General features: G+C 45.1%; 10 non-coding genes across 10 annotated transcripts; all 10 read left to right on the top strand.

Moving 5' to 3' along the window:
• Positions 1 to 3,492: 3,492 nt before the first annotated feature.
• On the top strand, positions 3,493 to 3,679 carry LOC130349683 (U2 spliceosomal RNA). Its single transcript, XR_008886960.1, has one exon. It is a non-coding gene; the product is annotated as a U2 spliceosomal RNA (small nuclear RNA).
• A 2,092-nt stretch (positions 3,680 to 5,771) lies between these two features.
• Positions 5,772 to 5,962, top strand: LOC130349661 (U2 spliceosomal RNA). Its single transcript, XR_008886940.1, has one exon. It is a non-coding gene; the product is annotated as a U2 spliceosomal RNA (small nuclear RNA).
• A 2,095-nt stretch (positions 5,963 to 8,057) lies between these two features.
• On the top strand, positions 8,058 to 8,248 carry LOC130349660 (U2 spliceosomal RNA). Its single transcript, XR_008886939.1, has one exon. It is a non-coding gene; the product is annotated as a U2 spliceosomal RNA (small nuclear RNA).
• Positions 8,249 to 10,339: 2,091 nt separating this feature from the next.
• Positions 10,340 to 10,530, top strand: LOC130349680 (U2 spliceosomal RNA). The gene has a single exon (XR_008886958.1). It is a non-coding gene; the product is annotated as a U2 spliceosomal RNA (small nuclear RNA).
• A 2,098-nt stretch (positions 10,531 to 12,628) lies between these two features.
• Positions 12,629 to 12,819, top strand: LOC130349677 (U2 spliceosomal RNA). The gene has a single exon (XR_008886955.1). It is a non-coding gene; the product is annotated as a U2 spliceosomal RNA (small nuclear RNA).
• Positions 12,820 to 14,914: 2,095 nt separating this feature from the next.
• On the top strand, positions 14,915 to 15,105 carry LOC130349658 (U2 spliceosomal RNA). The gene has a single exon (XR_008886938.1). It is a non-coding gene; the product is annotated as a U2 spliceosomal RNA (small nuclear RNA).
• A 2,090-nt stretch (positions 15,106 to 17,195) lies between these two features.
• Positions 17,196 to 17,386, top strand: LOC130349656 (U2 spliceosomal RNA). Its single transcript, XR_008886936.1, has one exon. It is a non-coding gene; the product is annotated as a U2 spliceosomal RNA (small nuclear RNA).
• A 2,081-nt stretch (positions 17,387 to 19,467) lies between these two features.
• LOC130349655 (U2 spliceosomal RNA) lies at positions 19,468 to 19,658 on the top strand. Its single transcript, XR_008886935.1, has one exon. It is a non-coding gene; the product is annotated as a U2 spliceosomal RNA (small nuclear RNA).
• A 2,107-nt stretch (positions 19,659 to 21,765) lies between these two features.
• LOC130349654 (U2 spliceosomal RNA) lies at positions 21,766 to 21,956 on the top strand. The gene has a single exon (XR_008886934.1). It is a non-coding gene; the product is annotated as a U2 spliceosomal RNA (small nuclear RNA).
• A 2,086-nt stretch (positions 21,957 to 24,042) lies between these two features.
• Positions 24,043 to 24,233, top strand: LOC130349653 (U2 spliceosomal RNA). The gene has a single exon (XR_008886933.1). It is a non-coding gene; the product is annotated as a U2 spliceosomal RNA (small nuclear RNA).
• Positions 24,234 to 25,817: the final 1,584 nt, after the last annotated feature.

Raw genomic sequence — 25,817 nt, 5'->3', positions numbered from 1 at the left:
AATATCTCCTGGCCTTATGGGCAATCGGTATGGTCTGGTTCAATGGAACGTAATTCGGGGGTGGGGATTTTGTTCAAAAGTAATGAGTTTGTTGTTAAAAAAGTTGTCCATATTGTTCCGGGTAGGGTATTATTAGTGCATTTTATTTTCAGGGGTTTCACATATAAAGTAATTAATGTTTATGCTCCAACTGGGAGGAAGGAAAGAGGGGAGGTGTTTGAGAAATTATATTTCTTTTTGAGTGGGAGGGATGATGTGTTCCTTATAGGGGATTTCAATTGTATAATAACAGAGGGGGATAGGAGTAGTACTACGGTGGGTGGTGGGTCTGGTTTAGACAGTACTAGTAAGCAGCTTAAAGAGATTGTAAATTTATTTGGGTTAAAGGATTCCTTTGTTGCCCATAATGATGGTACTATCGGTTATACATATTTTTCTAACAATACAAGTTCGCGTATTGATTTCATTTTTGTCTCAAAACTAATGTTTCTAATTTCAGACGGAGGAGGTTACCGTTCACGGATCATGCCTGGATTGAGTGTGTGGTAAAAGGTGGTGGTCTAAGTGAGTATGGAAAGGGTGTTTGGAAGTTGAATGTGTCTTTATTGGATAATGAATGTGTATTACAAGAATATAGGGAGCGTTTTGATGGATGGGTGTTGAGGAAGGATGCATTTTATAGTGTGGTTGAGTGGTGGGAGTGGGTGAAGTTAGAGACTAAAAGGTTTTTTATTAAAAAAGGGTGTGAGAAAGGGAGGAAAGATAGAGAAGAGTATGAGAGATGGCAAAGAAGGTTAGAGTATTTGTATGAATTGAGGCGTTTGGGGATGAGTGTTGAGAAGGAGATTGAGGAAGCTCGTGGAAGTGTGAATGAGTGTCTGGAGAGGAATGGAAGGAAGATTATTGCACAGGCTAGGGTTGAAGTGAAAGAGAAGGATGAGAAATGTAGCAAATTTTTCTTTAAAAAGGCATTCAGTAAAAAAACTGAGATGATGAGTGTTTTTACGAATGATGGGGTAGAGGTCTTTGGTAAGGATGAGGTGTTAGAGGAAGTGTGGAAGTTTTGTTCTGATTTATTCACGGAGAAGGAGCGGGACGTGACTCTAGAGGAGGAATGTTTGGGATATGTGGATAAGCGTTTGGATGAAATTGATGGGTTCTTTATGGAAGAGGATGTGAGGAAGAGTGAGGTGGAGGATGCTGTGAATGGGATGAAGAAAGGAAAGGTGGCAGGGAGTGATGGTTTGCCTGTGGAATTTTATCTTGTGTTTTGGGATATGTTAGGGGATTATGTATGGGAGGTGTGTAAGGAAGTACTTAGGAGAGGGAAGTTATCTAAAAGTATGAGTGAGAGTGTGACTGTGTTATTGTTTAAAAAAGGGGATAAGAGGGATCTTAAAAATTGGAGGCCTATAGCGCTCTTGAATTGTGATTACAAAATTATTGCTAAAGTTATTGCGAATAGGTTAAAGGATGTGATTGATTGTATGGTAGGTGAGGAGCAAATGTGTACAGTGCCTGATCGTAGGATTTCTGAATGTCTGTTAGGTCTGAGGGATGTATTGTGGGACTGTAAAACTAGGAAGCAAGGTGTGGCTGTTGTTACGGTGGATTTTGAAAAAGCGTATGATAGGGTGGTGCATGATTTATTGTTTAGGGTTTTGAGGAGGATGAATGTGCCGGACAGAATGGTGAAGTGGATTGAATGTTTGTATAGGGACATTTATAGTAAGATTCAGGTCAATGGTTTTCTGAGTAGGGAAGTGAGTATAAAATCTGGAGTGCGGCAGGGGTGTCCCCTGTCGCCAATTCTTTTTATTTGTATGATTGAGCCTTTGTTGGGGATGATTAGGAGAGATAAGGTGATGCGGGGTATAGAAATACCTGGTAGTCATGGGAAGGATATGCGAGTGATTGGTTACATGGATGATGTTACTGTTGTATGTAAGTCAATGGCAGGGGTAAGGCGTGCTAAGTTATTGATTGAGTGTTTCTGTTTAATGAGTGGGTTTAAGCTTAATGTTGGGAAGAGTGGTTGTAAATTTTTTGAGGGGTGGGGAGAGAGTGGGTTGTGCGAGTGGCCTGTGAGAGAGGGGGGTGTGGAAGTGCTTGGGGTGGTGTTTGATAATGATTTGTATGGGAAAGAAAGTTGGGAGAGGGTTTTGGGGAGGGTGGGGAATAAAATAAACTTCTGGTCTTTAAGGACTTTATCGATTGAGGGAAGGATTCTGGTTATTAAAGCTGTTATAATTCCTATTTTGCTTTATGTTAATTATGTGTTTCCTCCACCGGATAGGTGTCTGGCAAGAATTATCAGGCAGATCTTTGTTTTCTTATGGAATTCAAGGATGGAGAAATTGAGTCGTGGGAAGGTGGTGAAAAGCAGAATGCATGGTGGGAAAGGAATGATGAATGTGGAAGTGTTCCTGGCTGTGAAGTATGTCAGTTTTTGTCTCGCTGTAAGTAAGAAGGAATGTGTGTTTGGGTGCATGGTAAGGTATTTGGCTGGTAATGTGTTGTTGAAATATAAGCTAATGGAAAGGGACTTAAGGGTACCTGTAAGTTTTGAGGTTCCTTGGTTCTATCAGAGAATAGGGCGGTGTGTCAGGAAAAATAATCTGGAATGTGTGACTGAATGGAATGATAGTAAGAAGGTGATGAAAGTGTTGGAGCAGAGAGAAACAGTGGAATGTGTGGGAGGTCTGTCTGAGAAGGATTGTAAGGTAGTGTGGAAAAATGTCAGTCACAAGGAACTGACAAATAAACAAAAGGACTTGTCTTGGATGTTAGCTCATGGGTGTCTGCCAACAAGGGAATTTCAGAGGAGAAGGAGATTGGTAGACAGTGAAGTGTGTCCCAGGGATGGTTGCGGTGGATGTGAGAATTATGTACATGTGTTTTGGGAGTGTGGTTATGCGAAGTCTGTGTGGAGAAAAATGTCTGGTCTAATTAAAAATCTTACTGGAATTGAAATCTTATCCTTTAATATGATGATGTTTGGTTTGTGTGCAGTGGAGAGAGAGAAGGCAAGAGTGTTATGGTTCATAGTAAATTGTGTAAAAGAGGTTCTGTGGGATGTAAGGAATATTAGGATTTTCAATCAAACTGAAGTAAGTGTGAAGGAATGTCTGGGCATGATCCGTGGTAAAATTTACCTTTACGTATTATGTGATAGGAAAAACTATGGTTCTGATGATGCAGAGGGGATCTGGAAACACAAAAAATGGAAGTACTGGTTATGATTGTATTCTTATTTGTCTTTCTTTTTCTTTTCTTACAGATTATATCCTGATATGAAGGGACAGTTGGAGGGACAGAATCCGCTGCAATTTATTTTTTCTGAGGGAAAGTCATGTAGGGAAAGCTTTTTGTTATATGTACATGTAAAGACATGCTTCCTGTATATATTGTATATGTCAAATATGTGTTATTCATGTGTTTTCAGATGAATATGTAATTTTTTGAATGATTTACTTGGTTATGTATTGTATATTTCCTTTTCAATAAAAAAAAAAAAAAAAAAAAATCTGTTCTTATCAGTTTAATATCTGATACGTCCCCTATCTGGGGACCATATATTAAATGGATTTTTGAGAACGGGGGACGATTTCGAAGCTTGCTTCCGTCGCCCTATGCATTGACCCGATATGGCAGTATCTTCGGGTACAGTGCACCACCCCCTTACAGGGTTAAAAAGAAAGATTCCTACTTTCATTGCTACCTGCTTGCTGGCTAGCCAGCTAGCCAGCCCTGTGGGCCTTGCTGCTGCTGCAGCCAAAAAACAAAAGGTGGTGCTGCTGCTGCTTCTGCTGCTTCTGCTTCTGCTTGTGTCTGGCCCCTGTTGGAGCGTCCAGGCACAGGACTTCTGCTGCTGCTGACTAAATGGCCTCCTTAATTGGATCATTTGAGTAGCCAGCACACCTGTGCAGGTAGGGCATGACATGATAGGCAGCTGCCTTGATAGCGGGTGGGTGCTGAATGTTCCTAATTGACAAAATAAGATTAATGCTTATGAAGAAATATAAAATCTCATCCCTTCCCCAATATCGCGCCACACCCCTACCCCTTAATTCCCTGGTTGAACGTGATGGACATATGTCTTTTTTCGACCGTACTAACTATGTAACTATGTAACATAACATGGGGGGGGGGGGGGGGGTCTCCTGGCTGTTCACACAGGTGTGTCATTGCTGTACATTGACCATGCATTGCTTCTGTGGTATTGCAAAGGCAAAGACAAATGCTTCCAGCCATCCATTGCACTAATGGATTGGTCATCAGCTGGCTGTCTATGTCCCGCATCAATATAGACCAAAGTACAGAGGGTTAGGCTATGCTATTGTGCACCTACCTGATGCATCAGAAGGTGCGAGGCCCTTGCTAAATTCTGTGCACAGACTTTGAGATCTATGCTTTAGACTGTATCTAAACCTGCTCCAACATGGACTGACATTCTGGCCTACTTTCAGCCGATGCGACTTGTCTGTCGCTGAACAGTCGCTTTTTATGTATTCAGCACCTATGTATAATGTTGTAAAAATGCTCTAGAAGCTAAAGTCGCAGAAATGTCACACATATTTGGCCTGCAACTTTCTGTGCGACAAATTCAGACAGGAAAAATCAGTATAAATCCTTAGAAAATTATCCCCCAGTGTCTCCATCTGCTGGCGGTATTGAATAAGCATTGCTGCACTGATGGGGTATGCATTAGACGAAAAAAAAGAAGAAAAAGAAGAATAATACGCCCAGAAAAGAGGCGAAAAGGAGAAAAACGTAAAAAAACGTGAAAAAAAAGTAAGAGGAAGAGAAGGGAAAAAAAGGTGGAAATGGGTTTAAAAGTGATTTCGGCGGAGAAATATATATATATATATATATATATATATATATATATATATATATGCGCACACACACACATAGATATAAACGTATTCTCCGTTGAGATATTGCAGCCGCTGCTGTGTCCAGGCCCAGGAGCCTTAGCACTGTGCTGTGATGTCACTCAATACCACTGACATCACTAGGTGTAAACAACATCTCTCCTTTGCTGTGTATGTGACTATGGAGCTGTTTGGTGATGTCGTCTATTACGGCCTTCATAGAAGCAACAGGAGATTGTTGCATCCATCTTGAACCCTCAGAACTACAGTGCTATGATGTCACTCACTTCCACAGGCCTTGCAGAGTGTAAACAACAACAACCCAGCTTTGTTGTGTATGTAACCAAAGGGATTTGTGATGTCACCTAGAACCTTCACAGCAGCGACAGCTTTATGAGGAGCATCAGCACTGCTCTGCCTGAGCAGAACCATCACCGCCATAGGTTGTCAAATAACCCGGATTTAACCCACACAGGTAAGTCCAATGGGGTGCAGGCATGTCCTCTATGCTTACAGCTTCCCGTGGGTGTTGGTTTGATACCGTTTGGGGACAGCCAAGGAGGCATCTGCAGGCAACAAAGGTAGGTGTGTGCTTGTGTGTGTGTTTCCTATGCAGATCCTAAGCCCAGTGTCACATGCAAGTAGGAGGAGTAAGAAGGGTTCCTGGCAAATCCGGGTTATGGATTGCATTTAAAAAGGCCCCGTGGGAGTGCAATGGGCCCCTGTCTTGCTGCTTAGCAATAATGGTATGGGTTTAGGTTCTGCTGTGTGTACTGGTGGTTGACTGCCCCCCAGCCCAGAGTGTGCATGGAAAATTGTCTGGCAGCCTCCCTGACAGCAAGCAGTGATAGTGCCCATGAAGGGGACCTTGTTGGGCCCGCCCCTTTCACGGTTATCGCTTCTCGGCCTTTTGGCTAAGATCAAGTGTAGTATCTGTTCTTATCAGTTTAATATCTGATACGTCCCCTATCTGGGGACCATATATTAAATGGATTTTTGAGAACGGGGGCCGATTTCGAAGCTTGCTTCCGTCGCCCTATGCATTGACCCGATATGGCAGTATCTTCGGGTACAGTGCACCACCCCCTTACAGGGTTAAAAAGAAAGATTCCTACTTTCATTGCTACCTGCTTGCTGGCTAGCCAGCTAGCCAGCCCTGTGGGCCTTGCTGCTGCTGCAGCCAAAAAACAAAAGGTGGTGCTGCTGCTGCTTCTGCTGCTTCTGCTTCTGCTTGTGTCTGGCCCCTGTTGGAGCGTCCAGGCACAGGACTTCTGCTGCTGCTGACTAAATGGCCTCCTTAATTGGATCATTTGAGTAGCCAGCACACCTGTGCAGGTAGGGCATGACATGATAGGCAGCTGCCTTGATAGCGGGTGGGTGCTGAATGTTCCTAATTGACAAAATAAGATTAATGCTTATGAAGAAATATAAAATCTCATCCCTTCCCCAATATCGCGCCACACCCCTACCCCTTAATTCCCTGGTTGAACGTGATGGACATATGTCTTTTTTCGACCGTACTAACTATGTAACTATGTAACATAACATGGGGGGGGGGGGGGGGGGTCTCCTGGCTGTTCACACAGGTGTGTCATTGCTGTACATTGACCATGCATTGCTTCTGTGGTATTGCAAAGGCAAAGACAAATGCTTCCAGCCATCCATTGCACTAATGGATTGGTCATCAGCTGGCTGTCTATGTCCCGCATCAATATAGACCAAAGTACAGAGGGTTAGGCTATGCTATTGTGCACCTACCTGATGCATCAGAAGGTGCGAGGCCCTTGCTAAATTCTGTGCACAGACTTTGAGATCTATGCTTTAGACTGTATCTAAACCTGCTCCAACATGGACTGACATTCTGGCCTACTTTCAGCCGATGCGACTTGTCTGTCGCTGAACAGTCGCTTTTTATGTATTCAGCACCTATGTATAATGTTGTAAAAATGCTCTAGAAGCTAAAGTCGCAGAAATGTCACACATATTTGGCCTGCAACTTTCTGTGCGACAAATTCAGACAGGAAAAATCAGTATAAATCCTTAGAAAATTATCCCCCAGTGTCTCCATCTGCTGGCGGTATTGAATAAGCATTGCTGCACTGATGGGGTATGCATTAGACGAAAAAAAAGAAGAAAAAGAAGAATAATACGCCCAGAAAAGAGGCGAAAAGGAGAAAAACGTAAAAAAACGTGAAAAAAAAGTAAGAGGAAGAGAAGGGAAAAAAAGGTGGAAATGGGTTTAAAAGTGATTTCGGCGGAGAAATATATATATATATATATATATATATATATATATATATATATATATGCGCACACACACACATAGATATAAACGTATTCTCCGTTGAGATATTGCAGCCGCTGCTGTGTCCAGGCCCAGGAGCCTTAGCACTGTGCTGTGATGTCACTCAATACCACTGACATCACTAGGTGTAAACAACATCTCTCCTTTGCTGTGTATGTGACTATGGAGCTGTTTGGTGATGTCGTCTATTACGGCCTTCATAGAAGCAACAGGAGATTGTTGCATCCATCTTGAACCCTCAGAACTACAGTGCTATGATGTCACTCACTTCCACAGGCCTTGCAGAGTGTAAACAACAACAACCCAGCTTTGTTGTGTATGTAACCAAAGGGATTTGTGATGTCACCTAGAACCTTCACAGCAGCGACAGCTTTATGAGGAGCATCAGCACTGCTCTGCCTGAGCAGAACCATCACCGCCATAGGTTGTCAAATAACCCGGATTTAACCCACACAGGTAAGTCCAATGGGGTGCAGGCATGTCCTCTATGCTTACAGCTTCCCGTGGGTGTTGGTTTGATACCGTTTGGGGACAGCCAAGGAGGCATCTGCAGGCAACAAAGGTAGGTGTGTGCTTGTGTGTGTGTTTCCTATGCAGATCCTAAGCCCAGTGTCACATGCAAGTAGGAGGAGTAAGAAGGGTTCCTGGCAAATCCGGGTTATGGATTGCATTTAAAAAGGCCCCGTGGGAGTGCAATGGGCCCCTGTCTTGCTGCTTAGCAATAATGGTATGGGTTTAGGTTCTGCTGTGTGTACTGGTGGTTGACTGCCCCCCAGCCCAGAGTGTGCATGGAAAATTGTCTGGCAGCCTCCCTGACAGCAAGCAGTGATAGTGCCCATGAAGGGGACCTTGTTGGGCCCGCCCCTTTCACGGTTATCGCTTCTCGGCCTTTTGGCTAAGATCAAGTGTAGTATCTGTTCTTATCAGTTTAATATCTGATACGTCCCCTATCTGGGGACCATATATTAAATGGATTTTTGAGAACGGGGGCCGATTTCGAAGCTTGCTTCCGTCGCCCTATGCATTGACCCGATATGGCAGTATCTTCGGGTACAGTGCACCACCCCCTTACAGGGTTAAAAAGAAAGATTCCTACTTTCATTGCTACCTGCTTGCTGGCTAGCCAGCTAGCCAGCCCTGTGGGCCTTGCTGCTGCTGCAGCCAAAAAACAAAAGGTGGTGCTGCTGCTGCTTCTGCTGCTTCTGCTTCTGCTTGTGTCTGGCCCCTGTTGGAGCGTCCAGGCACAGGACTTCTGCTGCTGCTGACTAAATGGCCTCCTTAATTGGATCATTTGAGTAGCCAGCACACCTGTGCAGGTAGGGCATGACATGATAGGCAGCTGCCTTGATAGCGGGTGGGTGCTGAATGTTCCTAATTGACAAAATAAGATTAATGCTTATGAAGAAATATAAAATCTCATCCCTTCCCCAATATCGCGCCACACCCCTACCCCTTAATTCCCTGGTTGAACGTGATGGACATATGTCTTTTTTCGACCGTACTAACTATGTAACTATGTAACATAACATGGGGGGGGGGGGGGGGGTCTCCTGGCTGTTCACACAGGTGTGTCATTGCTGTACATTGACCATGCATTGCTTCTGTGGTATTGCAAAGGCAAAGACAAATGCTTCCAGCCATCCATTGCACTAATGGATTGGTCATCAGCTGGCTGTCTATGTCCCGCATCAATATAGACCAAAGTACAGAGGGTTAGGCTATGCTATTGTGCACCTACCTGATGCATCAGAAGGTGCGAGGCCCTTGCTAAATTCTGTGCACAGACTTTGAGATCTATGCTTTAGACTGTATCTAAACCTGCTCCAACATGGACTGACATTCTGGCCTACTTTCAGCCGATGCGACTTGTCTGTCGCTGAACAGTCGCTTTTTATGTATTCAGCACCTATGTATAATGTTGTAAAAATGCTCTAGAAGCTAAAGTCGCAGAAATGTCACACATATTTGGCCTGCAACTTTCTGTGCGACAAATTCAGACAGGAAAAATCAGTATAAATCCTTAGAAAATTATCCCCCAGTGTCTCCATCTGCTGGCGGTATTGAATAAGCATTGCTGCACTGATGGGGTATGCATTAGACGAAAAAAAAGAAGAAAAAGAAGAATAATACGCCCAGAAAAGAGGCGAAAAGGAGAAAAACGTAAAAAAACGTGAAAAAAAAGTAAGAGGAAGAGAAGGGAAAAAAAGGTGGAAATGGGTTTAAAAGTGATTTCGGCGGAGATATATATATATATATATATATATATATATATATATATATATATATGCGCACACACACACATAGATATAAACGTATTCTCCGTTGAGATATTGCAGCCGCTGCTGTGTCCAGGCCCAGGAGCCTTAGCACTGTGCTGTGATGTCACTCAATACCACTGACATCACTAGGTGTAAACAACATCTCTCCTTTGCTGTGTATGTGACTATGGAGCTGTTTGGTGATGTCGTCTATTACGGCCTTCATAGAAGCAACAGGAGATTGTTGCATCCATCTTGAACCCTCAGAACTACAGTGCTATGATGTCACTCACTTCCACAGGCCTTGCAGAGTGTAAACAACAACAACCCAGCTTTGTTGTGTATGTAACCAAAGGGATTTGTGATGTCACCTAGAACCTTCACAGCAGCGACAGCTTTATGAGGAGCATCAGCACTGCTCTGCCTGAGCAGAACCATCACCGCCATAGGTTGTCAAATAACCCGGATTTAACCCACACAGGTAAGTCCAATGGGGTGCAGGCATGTCCTCTATGCTTACAGCTTCCCGTGGGTGTTGGTTTGATACCGTTTGGGGACAGCCAAGGAGGCATCTGCAGGCAACAAAGGTAGGTGTGTGCTTGTGTGTGTGTTTCCTATGCAGATCCTAAGCCCAGTGTCACATGCAAGTAGGAGGAGTAAGAAGGGTTCCTGGCAAATCCGGGTTAGGATTGCATTTAAAAAGGCCCCGTGGGAGTGCAATGGGCCCCTGTCTTGCTGCTTAGCAATAATGGTATGGGTTTAGGTTCTGCTGTGTGTACTGGTGGTTGACTGCCCCCCAGCCCAGAGTGTGCATGGAAAATTGTCTGGCAGCCTCCCTGACAGCAAGCAGTGATAGTGCCCATGAAGGGGACCTTGTTGGGCCCGCCCCTTTCACGGTTATCGCTTCTCGGCCTTTTGGCTAAGATCAAGTGTAGTATCTGTTCTTATCAGTTTAATATCTGCTACGTCCCCTATCTGGGGACCATATATTAAATGGATTTTTGAGAACGGGGGCCGATTTCGAAGCTTGCTTCCGTCGCCCTATGCATTGACCCGATATGGCAGTATCTTCGGGTACAGTGCACCACCCCCTTACAGGGTTAAAAAGAAAGATTCCTACTTTCATTGCTACCTGCTTGCTGGCTAGCCAGCTAGCCAGCCCTGTGGGCCTTGCTGCTGCTGCAGCCAAAAAACAAAAGGTGGTGCTGCTGCTGCTTCTGCTGCTTCTGCTTCTGCTTGTGTCTGGCCCCTGTTGGAGCGTCCAGGCACAGGACTTCTGCTGCTGCTGACTAAATGGCCTCCTTAATTGGATCATTTGAGTAGCCAGCACACCTGTGCAGGTAGGGCATGACATGATAGGCAGCTGCCTTGATAGCGGGTGGGTGCTGAATGTTCCTAATTGACAAAATAAGATTAATGCTTATGAAGAAATATAAAATCTCATCCCTTCCCCAATATCGCGCCACACCCCTACCCCTTAATTCCCTGGTTGAACGTGATGGACATATGTCTTTTTTCGACCGTACTAACTATGTAACTATGTAACATAACATGGGGGGGGGGGGGGGGGGGGTCTCCTGGCTGTTCACACAGGTGTGTCATTGCTGTACATTGACCATGCATTGCTTCTGTGGTATTGCAAAGGCAAAGACAAATGCTTCCAGCCATCCATTGCACTAATGGATTGGTCATCAGCTGGCTGTCTATGTCCCGCATCAATATAGACCAAAGTACAGAGGGTTAGGCTATGCTATTGTGCACCTACCTGATGCATCAGAAGGTGCGAGGCCCTTGCTAAATTCTGTGCACAGACTTTGAGATCTATGCTTTAGACTGTATCTAAACCTGCTCCAACATGGACTGACATTCTGGCCTACTTTCAGCCGATGCGACTTGTCTGTCGCTGAACAGTCGCTTTTTATGTATTCAGCACCTATGTATAATGTTGTAAAAATGCTCTAGAAGCTAAAGTCGCAGAAATGTCACACATATTTGGCCTGCAACTTTCTGTGCGACAAATTCAGACAGGAAAAATCAGTATAAATCCTTAGAAAATTATCCCCCAGTGTCTCCATCTGCTGGCGGTATTGAATAAGCATTGCTGCACTGATGGGGTATGCATTAGACGAAAAAAAAGAAGAAAAAGAAGAATAATACGCCCAGAAAAGAGGCGAAAAGGAGAAAAACGTAAAAAAACGTGAAAAAAAAGTAAGAGGAAGAGAAGGGAAAAAAAGGTGGAAATGGGTTTAAAAGTGATTTCGGCGGAGAATATATATATATATATATATATATATATATATATATATATATATATATGCGCACACACACACATAGATATAAACGTATTCTCCGTTGAGATATTGCAGCCGCTGCTGTGTCCAGGCCCAGGAGCCTTAGCACTGTGCTGTGATGTCACTCAATACCACTGACATCACTAGGTGTAAACAACATCTCTCCTTTGCTGTGTATGTGACTATGGAGCTGTTTGGTGATGTCGTCTATTACGGCCTTCATAGAAGCAACAGGAGATTGTTGCATCCATCTTGAACCCTCAGAACTACAGTGCTATGATGTCACTCACTTCCACAGGCCTTGCAGAGTGTAAACAACAACAACCCAGCTTTGTTGTGTATGTAACCAAAGGGATTTGTGATGTCACCTAGAACCTTCACAGCAGCGACAGCTTTATGAGGAGCATCAGCACTGCTCTGCCTGAGCAGAACCATCACCGCCATAGGTTGTCAAATAACCCGGATTTAACCCACACAGGTAAGTCCAATGGGGTGCAGGCATGTCCTCTATGCTTACAGCTTCCCGTGGGTGTTGGTTTGATACCGTTTGGGGACAGCCAAGGAGGCATCTGCAGGCAACAAAGGTAGGTGTGTGCTTGTGTGTGTGTTTCCTATGCAGATCCTAAGCCCAGTGTCACATGCAAGTAGGAGGAGTAAGAAGGGTTCCTGGCAAATCCGGGTTATGGATTGCATTTAAAAAGGCCCCGTGGGAGTGCAATGGGCCCCTGTCTTGCTGCTTAGCAATAATGGTATGGGTTTAGGTTCTGCTGTGTGTACTGGTGGTTGACTGCCCCCCAGCCCAGAGTGTGCATGGAAAATTGTCTGGCAGCCTCCCTGACAGCAAGCAGTGATAGTGCCCATGAAGGGGACCTTGTTGGGCCCGCCCCTTTCACGGTTATCGCTTCTCGGCCTTTTGGCTAAGATCAAGTGTAGTATCTGTTCTTATCAGTTTAATATCTGATACGTCCCCTATCTGGGGACCATATATTAAATGGATTTTTGAGAACGGGGGACGATTTCGAAGCTTGCTTCCGTCGCCCTATGCATTGACCCGATATGGCAGTATCTTCGGGTACAGTGCACCACCCCCTTACAGGGTTAAAAAGAAAGATTCCTACTTTCATTGCTACCTGCTTGCTGGCTAGCCAGCTAGCCAGCCCTGTGGGCCTTGCTGCTGCTGCAGCCAAAAAACAAAAGGTGGTGCTGCTGCTGCTTCTGCTGCTTCTGCTTCTGCTTGTGTCTGGCCCCTGTTGGAGCGTCCAGGCACAGGACTTCTGCTGCTGCTGACTAAATGGCCTCCTTAATTGGATCATTTGAGTAGCCAGCACACCTGTGCAGGTAGGGCATGACATGATAGGCAGCTGCCTTGATAGCGGGTGGGTGCTGAATGTTCCTAATTGACAAAATAAGATTAATGCTTATGAAGAAATATAAAATCTCATCCCTTCCCCAATATCGCGCCACACCCCTACCCCTTAATTCCCTGGTTGAACGTGATGGACATATGTCTTTTTTCGACCGTACTAACTATGTAACTATGTAACATAACATGGGGGGGGGGGGGGTCTCCTGGCTGTTCACACAGGTGTGTCATTGCTGTACATTGACCATGCATTGCTTCTGTGGTATTGCAAAGGCAAAGACAAATGCTTCCAGCCATCCATTGCACTAATGGATTGGTCATCAGCTGGCTGTCTATGTCCCGCATCAATATAGACCAAAGTACAGAGGGTTAGGCTATGCTATTGTGCACCTACCTGATGCATCAGAAGGTGCGAGGCCCTTGCTAAATTCTGTGCACAGACTTTGAGATCTATGCTTTAGACTGTATCTAAACCTGCTCCAACATGGACTGACATTCTGGCCTACTTTCAGCCGATGCGACTTGTCTGTCGCTGAACAGTCGCTTTTTATGTATTCAGCACCTATGTATAATGTTGTAAAAATGCTCTAGAAGCTAAAGTCGCAGAAATGTCACACATATTTGGCCTGCAACTTTCTGTGCGACAAATTCAGACAGGAAAAATCAGTATAAATCCTTAGAAAATTATCCCCCAGTGTCTCCATCTGCTGGCGGTATTGAATAAGCATTGCTGCACTGATGGGGTATGCATTAGACGAAAAAAAAGAAGAAAAAGAAGAATAATACGCCCAGAAAAGAGGCGAAAAGGAGAAAAACGTAAAAAAACGTGAAAAAAAAGTAAGAGGAAGAGAAGGGAAAAAAAGGTGGAAATGGGTTTAAAAGTGATTTCGGCGGAGAAATATATATATATATATATATATATATATATATATATATATATATATATATGCGCACACACACACATAGATATAAACGTATTCTCCGTTGAGATATTGCAGCCGCTGCTGTGTCCAGGCCCAGGAGCCTTAGCACTGTGCTGTGATGTCACTCAATACCACTGACATCACTAGGTGTAAACAACATCTCTCCTTTGCTGTGTATGTGACTATGGAGCTGTTTGGTGATGTCGTCTATTACGGCCTTCATAGAAGCAACAGGAGATTGTTGCATCCATCTTGAACCCTCAGAACTACAGTGCTATGATGTCACTCACTTCCACAGGCCTTGCAGAGTGTAAACAACAACAACCCAGCTTTGTTGTGTATGTAACCAAAGGGATTTGTGATGTCACCTAGAACCTTCACAGCAGCGACAGCTTTATGAGGAGCATCAGCACTGCTCTGCCTGAGCAGAACCATCACCGCCATAGGTTGTCAAATAACCCGGATTTAACCCACACAGGTAAGTCCAATGGGGTGCAGGCATGTCCTCTATGCTTACAGCTTCCCGTGGGTGTTGGTTTGATACCGTTTGGGGACAGCCAAGGAGGCATCTGCAGGCAACAAAGGTAGGTGTGTGCTTGTGTGTGTGTTTCCTATGCAGATCCTAAGCCCAGTGTCACATGCAAGTAGGAGGAGTAAGAAGGGTTCCTGGCAAATCCGGGTTATGGATTGCATTTAAAAAGGCCCCGTGGGAGTGCAATGGGCCCCTGTCTTGCTGCTTAGCAATAATGGTATGGGTTTAGGTTCTGCTGTGTGTACTGGTGGTTGACTGCCCCCCAGCCCAGAGTGTGCATGGAAAATTGTCTGGCAGCCTGCCTGACAGCAAGCAGTGATAGTGCCCATGAAGGGGACCTTGTTGGGCCCGCCCCTTTCACGGTTATCGCTTCTCGGCCTTTTGGCTAAGATCAAGTGTAGTATCTGTTCTTATCAGTTTAATATCTGATACGTCCCCTATCTGGGGACCATATATTAAATGGATTTTTGAGAACGGGGGCCGATTTCGAAGCTTGCTTCCGTCGCCCTATGCATTGACCCGATATGGCAGTATCTTCGGGTACAGTGCACCACCCCCTTACAGGGTTAAAAAGAAAGATTCCTACTTTCATTGCTACCTGCTTGCTGGCTAGCCAGCTAGCCAGCCCTGTGGGCCTTGCTGCTGCTGCAGCCAAAAAACAAAAGGTGGTGCTGCTGCTGCTTCTGCTGCTTCTGCTTCTGCTTGTGTCTGGCCCCTGTTGGAGCGTCCAGGCACAGGACTTCTGCTGCTGCTGACTAAATGGCCTCCTTAATTGGATCATTTGAGTAGCCAGCACACCTGTGCAGGTAGGGCATGACATGATAGGCAGCTGCCTTGATAGCGGGTGGGTGCTGAATGTTCCTAATTGACAAAATAAGATTAATGCTTATGAAGAAATATAAAATCTCATCCCTTCCCCAATATCGCGCCACACCCCTACCCCTTAATTCCCTGGTTGAACATGATGGACATATGTCTTTTTTCGACCGTACTAACTATGTAACTATGTAACATAACATGGGGGGGGGGGGGGGTCTCCTGGCTGTTCACACAGGTGTGTCATTGCTGTACATTGACCATGCATTGCTTCTGTGGTATTGCAAAGGCAAAGACAAATGCTTCCAGCCATCCATTGCACTAATGGATTGGTCATCAGCTGGCTGTCTATGTCCCGCATCAATATAGACCAAAGTACAGAGGGTTAGGCTATGCTATTGTGCACCTACCTGATGCATCAGAAGGTGCGAGGCCCTTGCTAAATTCTGTGCACAGACTTTGAGATCTATGCTTTAGACTGTATCTAAACCTGCTCCAACATGGACTGACATTCTGGCCTACTTTCAGCCGATGCGACTTGTCTGTCGCTGAACAGTCGCTTTTTATGTATTCAGCACCTATGTATAATGTTGTAAAAATGCTCTAGAAGCTAAAGTCGCAGAAATGTCACACATATTTGGCCTGCAACTTTCTGTGCGACAAATTCAGACAGGAAAAATCAGTATAAATCCTTAGAAAATTATCCCCCAGTGTCTCCATCTGCTGGCGGTATTGAATAAGCATTGCTGCACTGATGGGGTATGCATTAGACGAAAAAAAAGAAGAAAAAGAAGAATAATACGCCCAGAAAAGAGGCGAAAAGGAGAAAAACGTAAAAAAACGTGAAAAAAAAGTAAGAGGAAGAGAAGGGAAAAAAAGGTGGAAATGGGTTTAAAAGTGATTTCGGCGGAGAAATATATATATATATATATATATATATATATATATATATATATATGCGCACACACACACATAGATATAAACGTATTCTCCGTTGAGATATTGCAGCCGCTGCTGTGTCCAGGCCCAGGAGCCTTAGCACTGTGCTGTGATGTCACTCAATACCACTGACATCACTAGGTGTAAACAACATCTCTCCTTTGCTGTGTATGTGACTATGGAGCTGTTTGGTGATGTCGTCTATTACGGCCTTCATAGAAGCAACAGGAGATTGTTGCATCCATCTTGAACCCTCAGAACTACAGTGCTATGATGTCACTCACTTCCACAGGCCTTGCAGAGTGTAAACAACAACAACCCAGCTTTGTTGTGTATGTAACCAAAGGGATTTGTGATGTCACCTAGAACCTTCACAGCAGCGACAGCTTTATGAGGAGCATCAGCACTGCTCTGCCTGAGCAGAACCATCACCGCCATAGGTTGTCAAATAACCCGGATTTAACCCACACAGGTAAGTCCAATGGGGTGCAGGCATGTCCTCTATGCTTACAGCTTCCCGTGGGTGTTGGTTTGATACCGTTTGGGGACAGCCAAGGAGGCATCTGCAGGCAACAAAGGTAGGTGTGTGCTTGTGTGTGTGTTTCCTATGCAGATCCTAAGCCCAGTGTCACATGCAAGTAGGAGGAGTAAGAAGGGTTCCTGGCAAATCCGGGTTATGGATTGCATTTAAAAAGGCCCCGTGGGAGTGCAATGGGCCCCTGTCTTGCTGCTTAGCAATAATGGTATGGGTTTAGGTTCTGCTGTGTGTACTGGTGGTTGACTGCCCCCCAGCCCAGAGTGTGCATGGAAAATTGTCTGGCAGCCTCCCTGACAGCAAGCAGTGATAGTGCCCATGAAGGGGACCTTGTTGGGCCCGCCCCTTTCACGGTTATCGCTTCTCGGCCTTTTGGCTAAGATCAAGTGTAGTATCTGTTCTTATCAGTTTAATATCTGATACGTCCCCTATCTGGGGACCATATATTAAATGGATTTTTGAGAACGGGGGCCGATTTCGAAGCTTGCTTCCGTCGCCCTATGCATTGACCCGATATGGCAGTATCTTCGGGTACAGTGCACCACCCCCTTACAGGGTTAAAAAGAAAGATTCCTACTTTCATTGCTACCTGCTTGCTGGCTAGCCAGCTAGCCAGCCCTGTGGGCCTTGCTGCTGCTGCTGCAGCCAAAAAACAAAAGGTGGTGCTGCTGCTGCTTCTGCTGCTTCTGCTTCTGCTTGTGTCTGGCCCCTGTTGGAGCGTCCAGGCACAGGACTTCTGCTGCTGCTGACTAAATGGCCTCCTTAATTGGATCATTTGAGTAGCCAGCACACCTGTGCAGGTAGGGCATGACATGATAGGCAGCTGCCTTGATAGCGGGTGGGTGCTGAATGTTCCTAATTGACAAAATAAGATTAATGCTTATGAAGAAATATAAAATCTCATCCCTTCCCCAATATCGCGCCACACCCCTACCCCTTAATTCCCTGGTTGAACGTGATGGACATATGTCTTTTTTCGACCGTACTAACTATGTAACTATGTAACATAACATGGGGGGGGGGGGGGGTCTCCTGGCTGTTCACACAGGTGTGTCATTGCTGTACATTGACCATGCATTGCTTCTGTGGTATTGCAAAGGCAAAGACAAATGCTTCCAGCCATCCATTGCACTAATGGATTGGTCATCAGCTGGCTGTCTATGTCCCGCATCAATATAGACCAAAGTACAGAGGGTTAGGCTATGCTATTGTGCACCTACCTGATGCATCAGAAGGTGCGAGGCCCTTGCTAAATTCTGTGCACAGACTTTGAGATCTATGCTTTAGACTGTATCTAAACCTGCTCCAACATGGACTGACATTCTGGCCTACTTTCAGCCGATGCGACTTGTCTGTCGCTGAACAGTCGCTTTTTATGTATTCAGCACCTATGTATAATGTTGTAAAAATGCTCTAGAAGCTAAAGTCGCAGAAATGTCACACATATTTGGCCTGCAACTTTCTGTGCGACAAATTCAGACAGGAAAAATCAGTATAAATCCTTAGAAAATTATCCCCCAGTGTCTCCATCTGCTGGCGGTATTGAATAAGCATTGCTGCACTGATGGGGTATGCATTAGACGAAAAAAAAGAAGAAAAAGAAGAATAATACGCCCAGAAAAGAGGCGAAAAGGAGAAAAACGTAAAAAAACGTGAAAAAAAAGTAAGAGGAAGAGAAGGGAAAAAAAGGTGGAAATGGGTTTAAAAGTGATTTCGGCGGAGAAATATATATATATATATATATATATATATATATGCGCACACACACACATAGATATAAACGTATTCTCCGTTGAGATATTGCAGCCGCTGCTGTGTCCAGGCCCAGGAGCCTTAGCACTGTGCTGTGATGTCACTCAATACCACTGACATCACTAGGTGTAAACAACATCTCTCCTTTGCTGTGTATGTGACTATGGAGCTGTTTGGTGATGTCGTCTATTACGGCCTTCATAGAAGCAACAGGAGATTGTTGCATCCATCTTGAACCCTCAGAACTACAGTGCTATGATGTCACTCACTTCCACAGGCCTTGCAGAGTGTAAACAACAACAACCCAGCTTTGTTGTGTATGTAACCAAAGGGATTTGTGATGTCACCTAGAACCTTCACAGCAGCGACAGCTTTATGAGGAGCATCAGCACTGCTCTGCCTGAGCAGAACCATCACCGCCATAGGTTGTCAAATAACCCGGATTTAACCCACACAGGTAAGTCCAATGGGGTGCAGGCATGTCCTCTATGCTTACAGCTTCCCGTGGGTGTTGGTTTGATACCGTTTGGGGACAGCCAAGGAGGCATCTGCAGGCAACAAAGGTAGGTGTGTGCTTGTGTGTGTGTTTCCTATGCAGATCCTAAGCCCAGTGTCACATGCAAGTAGGAGGAGTAAGAAGGGTTCCTGGCAAATCCGGGTTATGGATTGCATTTAAAAAGGCCCCGTGGGAGTGCAATGGGCCCCTGTCTTGCTGCTTAGCAATAATGGTATGGGTTTAGGTTCTGCTGTGTGTACTGGTGGTTGACTGCCCCCCAGCCCAGAGTGTGCATGGAAAATTGTCTGGCAGCCTCCCTGACAGCAAGCAGTGATAGTGCCCATGAAGGGGACCTTGTTGGGCCCGCCCCTTTCACGGTTATCGCTTCTCGGCCTTTTGGCTAAGATCAAGTGTAGTATCTGTTCTTATCAGTTTAATATCTGATACGTCCCCTATCTGGGGACCATATATTAAATGGATTTTTGAGAACGGGGGCCGATTTCGAAGCTTGCTTCCGTCGCCCTATGCATTGACCCGATATGGCAGTATCTTCGGGTACAGTGCACCACCCCCTTACAGGGTTAAAAAGAAAGATTCCTACTTTCATTGCTACCTGCTTGCTGGCTAGCCAGCTAGCCAGCCCTGTGGGCCTTGCTGCTGCTGCAGCCAAAAAACAAAAGGTGGTGCTGCTGCTGCTTCTGCTGCTTCTGCTTCTGCTTGTGTCTGGCCCCTGTTGGAGCGTCCAGGCACAGGACTTCTGCTGCTGCTGACTAAATGGCCTCCTTAATTGGATCATTTGAGTAGCCAGCACACCTGTGCAGGTAGGGCATGACATGATAGGCAGCTGCCTTGATAGCGGGTGGGTGCTGAATGTTCCTAATTGACAAAATAAGATTAATGCTTATGAAGAAATATAAAATCTCATCCCTTCCCCAATATCGCGCCACACCCCTACCCCTTAATTCCCTGGTTGAACGTGATGGACATATGTCTTTTTTCGACCGTACTAACTATGTAACTATGTAACATAACATGGGGGGGGGGGGGGGGTCTCCTGGCTGTTCACACAGGTGTGTCATTGCTGTACATTGACCATGCATTGCTTCTGTGGTATTGCAAAGGCAAAGACAAATGCTTCCAGCCATCCATTGCACTAATGGATTGGTCATCAGCTGGCTGTCTATGTCCCGCATCAATATAGACCAAAGTACAGAGGGTTAGGCTATGCTATTGTGCACCTACCTGATGCATCAGAAGGTGCAAGGCCCTTGCTAAATTCTGTGCACAGACTTTGAGATCTATGCTTTAGACTGTATCTAAACCTGCTCCAACATGGACTGACATTCTGGCCTACTTTCAGCCGATGCGACTTGTCTGTCGCTGAACAGTCGCTTTTTATGTATTCAGCACCTATGTATAATGTTGTAAAAATGCTCTAGAAGCTAAAGTCGCAGAAATGTCACACATATTTGGCCTGCAACTTTCTGTGCGACAAATTCAGACAGGAAAAATCAGTATAAATCCTTAGAAAATTATCCCCCAGTGTCTCCATCTGCTGGCGGTATTGAATAAGCATTGCTGCACTGATGGGGTATGCATTAGACGAAAAAAAAGAAGAAAAAGAAGAATAATACGCCCAGAAAAGAGGCGAAAAGGAGAAAAACGTAAAAAAACGTGAAAAAAAAGTAAGAGGAAGAGAAGGGAAAAAAAGGTGGAAATGGGTTTAAAAGTGATTTCGGCGGAGAAATATATATATATATATATATATATATATATATATATATATATATATATATATATATATATGCGCACACACACACATAGATATAAACGTATTCTCCGTTGAGATATTGCAGCCGCTGCTGTGTCCAGGCCCAGGAGCCTTAGCACTGTGCTGTGATGTCACTCAATACCACTGACATCACTAGGTGTAAACAACATCTCTCCTTTGCTGTGTATGTGACTATGGAGCTGTTTGGTGATGTCGTCTATTACGGCCTTCATAGAAGCAACAGGAGATTGTTGCATCCATCTTGAACCCTCAGAACTACAGTGCTATGATGTCACTCACTTCCACAGGCCTTGCAGAGTGTAAACAACAACAACCCAGCTTTGTTGTGTATGTAACCAAAGGGATTTGTGATGTCACCTAGAACCTTCACAGCAGCGACAGCTTTATGAGGAGCATCAGCACTGCTCTGCCTGAGCAGAACCATCACCGCCATAGGTTGTCAAATAACCCGGATTTAACCCACACAGGTAAGTCCAATGGGGTGCAGGCATGTCCTCTATGCTTACAGCTTCCCGTGGGTGTTGGTTTGATACCGTTTGGGGACAGCCAAGGAGGCATCTGCAGGCAACAAAGGTAGGTGTGTGCTTGTGTGTGTGTTTCCTATGCAGATCCTAAGCCCAGTGTCACATGCAAGTAGGAGGAGTAAGAAGGGTTCCTGGCAAATCCGGGTTATGGATTGCATTTAAAAAGGCCCCGTGGGAGTGCAATGGGCCCCTGTCTTGCTGCTTAGCAATAATGGTATGGGTTTAGGTTCTGCTGTGTGTACTGGTGGTTGACTGCCCCCCAGCCCAGAGTGTGCATGGAAAATTGTCTGGCAGCCTCCCTGACAGCAAGCAGTGATAGTGCCCATGAAGGGGACCTTGTTGGGCCCGCCCCTTTCACGGTTATCGCTTCTCGGCCTTTTGGCTAAGATCAAGTGTAGTATCTGTTCTTATCAGTTTAATATCTGATACGTCCCCTATCTGGGGACCATATATTAAATGGATTTTTGAGAACGGGGGCCGATTTCGAAGCTTGCTTCCGTCGCCCTATGCATTGACCCGATATGGCAGTATCTTCGGGTACAGTGCACCACCCCCTTACAGGGTTAAAAAGAAAGATTCCTACTTTCATTGCTACCTGCTTGCTGGCTAGCCAGCTAGCCAGCCCTGTGGGCCTTGCTGCTGCTGCTGCAGCCAAAAAACAAAAGGTGGTGCTGCTGCTGCTTCTGCTGCTTCTGCTTCTGCTTGTGTCTGGCCCCTGTTGGAGCGTCCAGGCACAGGACTTCTGCTGCTGCTGACTAAATGGCCTCCTTAATTGGATCATTTGAGTAGCCAGCACACCTGTGCAGGTAGGGCATGACATGATAGGCAGCTGCCTTGATAGCGGGTGGGTGCTGAATGTTCCTAATTGACAAAATAAGATTAATGCTTATGAAGAAATATAAAATCTCATCCCTTCCCCAATATCGCGCCACACCCCTACCCCTTAATTCCCTGGTTGAACGTGATGGACATATGTCTTTTTTCGACCGTACTAACTATGTAACTATGTAACATAACATGGGGGGGGTCTCCTGGCTGTTCACACAGGTGTGTCATTGCTGTACATTGACCATGCATTGCTTCTGTGGTATTGCAAAGGCAAAGACAAATGCTTCCAGCCATCCATTGCACTAATGGATTGGTCATCAGCTGGCTGTCTATGTCCCGCATCAATATAGACCAAAGTACAGAGGGTTAGGCTATGCTATTGTGCACCTACCTGATGCATCAGAAGGTGCGAGGCCCTTGCTAAATTCTGTGCACAGACTTTGAGATCTATGCTTTAGACTGTATCTAAACCTGCTCCAACATGGACTGACATTCTGGCCTACTTTCAGCCGATGCGACTTGTCTGTCGCTGAACAGTCGCTTTTTATGTATTCAGCACCTATGTATAATGTTGTAAAAATGCTCTAGAAGCTAAAGTCGCAGAAATGTCACACATATTTGGCCTGCAACTTTCTGTGCGACAAATTCAGACAGGAAAAATCTGTATAAATCCTTAGAAAATTATCCCCCAGTGTCTCCATCTGCTGGCGGTATTGAATAAGCATTGCTGCACTGATGGGGTATGCATTAGACGAAAAAAAAGAAGAAAAAGAAGAATAATACGCCCAGAAAAGAGGCGAAAAGGAGAAAAACGTAAAAAAACGTGAAAAAAAAGTAAGAGGAAGAGAAGGGAAAAAAAGGTGGAAATGGGTTTAAAAGTGATTTCGGCGGAGAAATATATATATATATATATATATATATATATGTATATATATATATGCGCACACACACACATAGATGTAAACGTATTCTCCGTTGAGATATTGCAGCCGCTGCTGTGTCCAGGCCCAGGAGCCTTAGCACTGTGCTGTGATGTCACTCAATACCACTGACATCACTAGGTGTAAACAACATCTCTCCTTTGCTGTGTATGTGACTATGGAGCTGTTTGGTGATGTCGTCTATTACGGCCTTCATAGAAGCAACAGGAGATTGTTGCATCCATCTTGAACCCTCAGAACTACAGTGCTATGATGTCACTCACTTCCACAGGCCTTGCAGAGTGTAAACAACAACAACCCAGCTTTGTTGTGTATGTAACCAAAGGGATTTGTGATGTCACCTAGAACCTTCACAGCAGCGACAGCTTTATGAGGAGCATCAGCACTGCTCTGCCTGAGCAGAACCATCACCGCCATAGGTTGTCAAATAACCCGGATTTAACCCACACAGGTAAGTCCAATGGGGTGCAGGCATGTCCTCTATGCTTACAGCTTCCCGTGGGTGTTGGTTTGATACCGTTTGGGGACAGCCAAGGAGGCATCTGCAGGCAACAAAGGTAGGTGTGTGCTTGTGTGTGTGTTTCCTATGCAGATCCTAAGCCCAGTGTCACATGCAAGTAGGAGGAGTAAGAAGGGTTCCTGGCAAATCCGGGTTATGGATTGCATTTAAAAAGGCCCCGTGGGAGTGCAATGGGCCCCTGTCTTGCTGCTTAGCAATAATGGTATGGGTTTAGGTTCTGCTGTGTGTACTGGTGGTTGACTGCCCCCCAGCCCAGAGTGTGCATGGAAAATTGTCTGGCAGCCTCCCTGACAGCAAGCAGTGATAGTGCCCATGAAGGGGACCTTGTTGGGCCCGCCCCTTTCACGGTTATCGCTTCTCGGCCTTTTGGCTAAGATCAAGTGTAGTATCTGTTCTTATCAGTTTAATATCTGATACGTCCCCTATCTGGGGACCATATATTAAATGGATTTTTGAGAACGGGGGCCGATTTCGAAGCTTGCTTCCGTCGCCCTATGCATTGACCCGATATGGCAGTATCTTCGGGTACAGTGCACCACCCCCTTACAGGGTTAAAAAGAAAGATTCCTACTTTCATTGCTACCTGCTTGCTGGCTAGCCAGCTAGCCAGCCCTGTGGGCCTTGCTGCTGCTGCTGCAGCCAAAAAACAAAAGGTGGTGCTGCTGCTGCTTCTGCTGCTTCTGCTTCTGCTTGTGTCTGGCCCCTGTTGGAGCGTCCAGGCACAGGACTTCTGCTGCTGCTGACTAAATGGCCTCCTTAATTGGATCATTTGAGTAGCCAGCACACCTGTGCAGGTAGGGCATGACATGATAGGCAGCTGCCTTGATAGCGGGTGGGTGCTGAATGTTCCTAATTGACAAAATAAGATTAATGCTTATGAAGAAATATAAAATCTCATCCCTTCCCCAATATCGCGCCACACCCCTACCCCTTAATTCCCTGGTTGAACGTGATGGACATATGTCTTTTTTCGACCGTACTAACTATGTAACTATGTAACATAACATGGGGGGGGGGGGGGGGGGGTCTCCTGGCTGTTCACACAGGTGTGTCATTGCTGTACATTGACCATGCATTGCTTCTGTGGTATTGCAAAGGCAAAGACAAATGCTTCCAGCCATCCATTGCACTAATGGATTGGTCATCAGCTGGCTGTCTATGTCCCGCATCAATATAGACCAAAGTACAGAGGGTTAGGCTATGCTATTGTGCACCTACCTGATGCATCAGAAGGTGCGAGGCCCTTGCTAAATTCTGTGCACAGACTTTGAGATCTATGCTTTAGACTGTATCTAAACCTGCTCCAACATGGACTGACATTCTGGCCTACTTTCAGCCGATGCGACTTGTCTGTCGCTGAACAGTCGCTTTTTATGTATTCAGCACCTATGTATAATGTTGTAAAAATGCTCTAGAAGCTAAAGTCGCAGAAATGTCACACATATTTGGCCTGCAACTTTCTGTGCGACAAATTCAGACAGGAAAAATCAGTATAAATCCTTAGAAAATTATCCCCCAGTGTCTCCATCTGCTGGCGGTATTGAATAAGCATTGCTGCACTGATGGGGTATGCATTAGACGAAAAAAAAGAAGAAAAAGAAGAATAATACGCCCAGAAAAGAGGCGAAAAGGAGAAAAACGTAAAAAAACGTGAAAAAAAAGTAAGAGGAAGAGAAGGGAAAAAAAGGTGGAAATGGGTTTAAAAGTGATTTCGGCGGAGAAATATATATATATATATATATATATATATATATATATATATATATATATATGCGCACACACACACATAGATATAAACGTATTCTCCGTTGAGATATTGCAGCCGCTGCTGTGTCCAGGCCCAGGAGCCTTAGCACTGTGCTGTGATGTCACTCAATACCACTGACATCACTAGGTGTAAACAACATCTCTCCTTTGCTGTGTATGTGACTATGGAGCTGTTTGGTGATGTCGTCTATTACGGCCTTCATAGAAGCAACAGGAGATTGTTGCATCCATCTTGAACCCTCAGAACTACAGTGCTATGATGTCACTCACTTCCACAGGCCTTGCAGAGTGTAAACAACAACAACCCAGCTTTGTTGTGTATGTAACCAAAGGGATTTGTGATGTCACCTAGAACCTT

Source organism: Hyla sarda, unplaced genomic scaffold, assembly GCF_029499605.1.
Source record: "Hyla sarda isolate aHylSar1 unplaced genomic scaffold, aHylSar1.hap1 scaffold_920, whole genome shotgun sequence".
Taxonomy (NCBI): domain Eukaryota; kingdom Metazoa; phylum Chordata; class Amphibia; order Anura; family Hylidae; genus Hyla; species Hyla sarda.
This window is presented reverse-complemented; position numbering and strand designations above follow the sequence as displayed.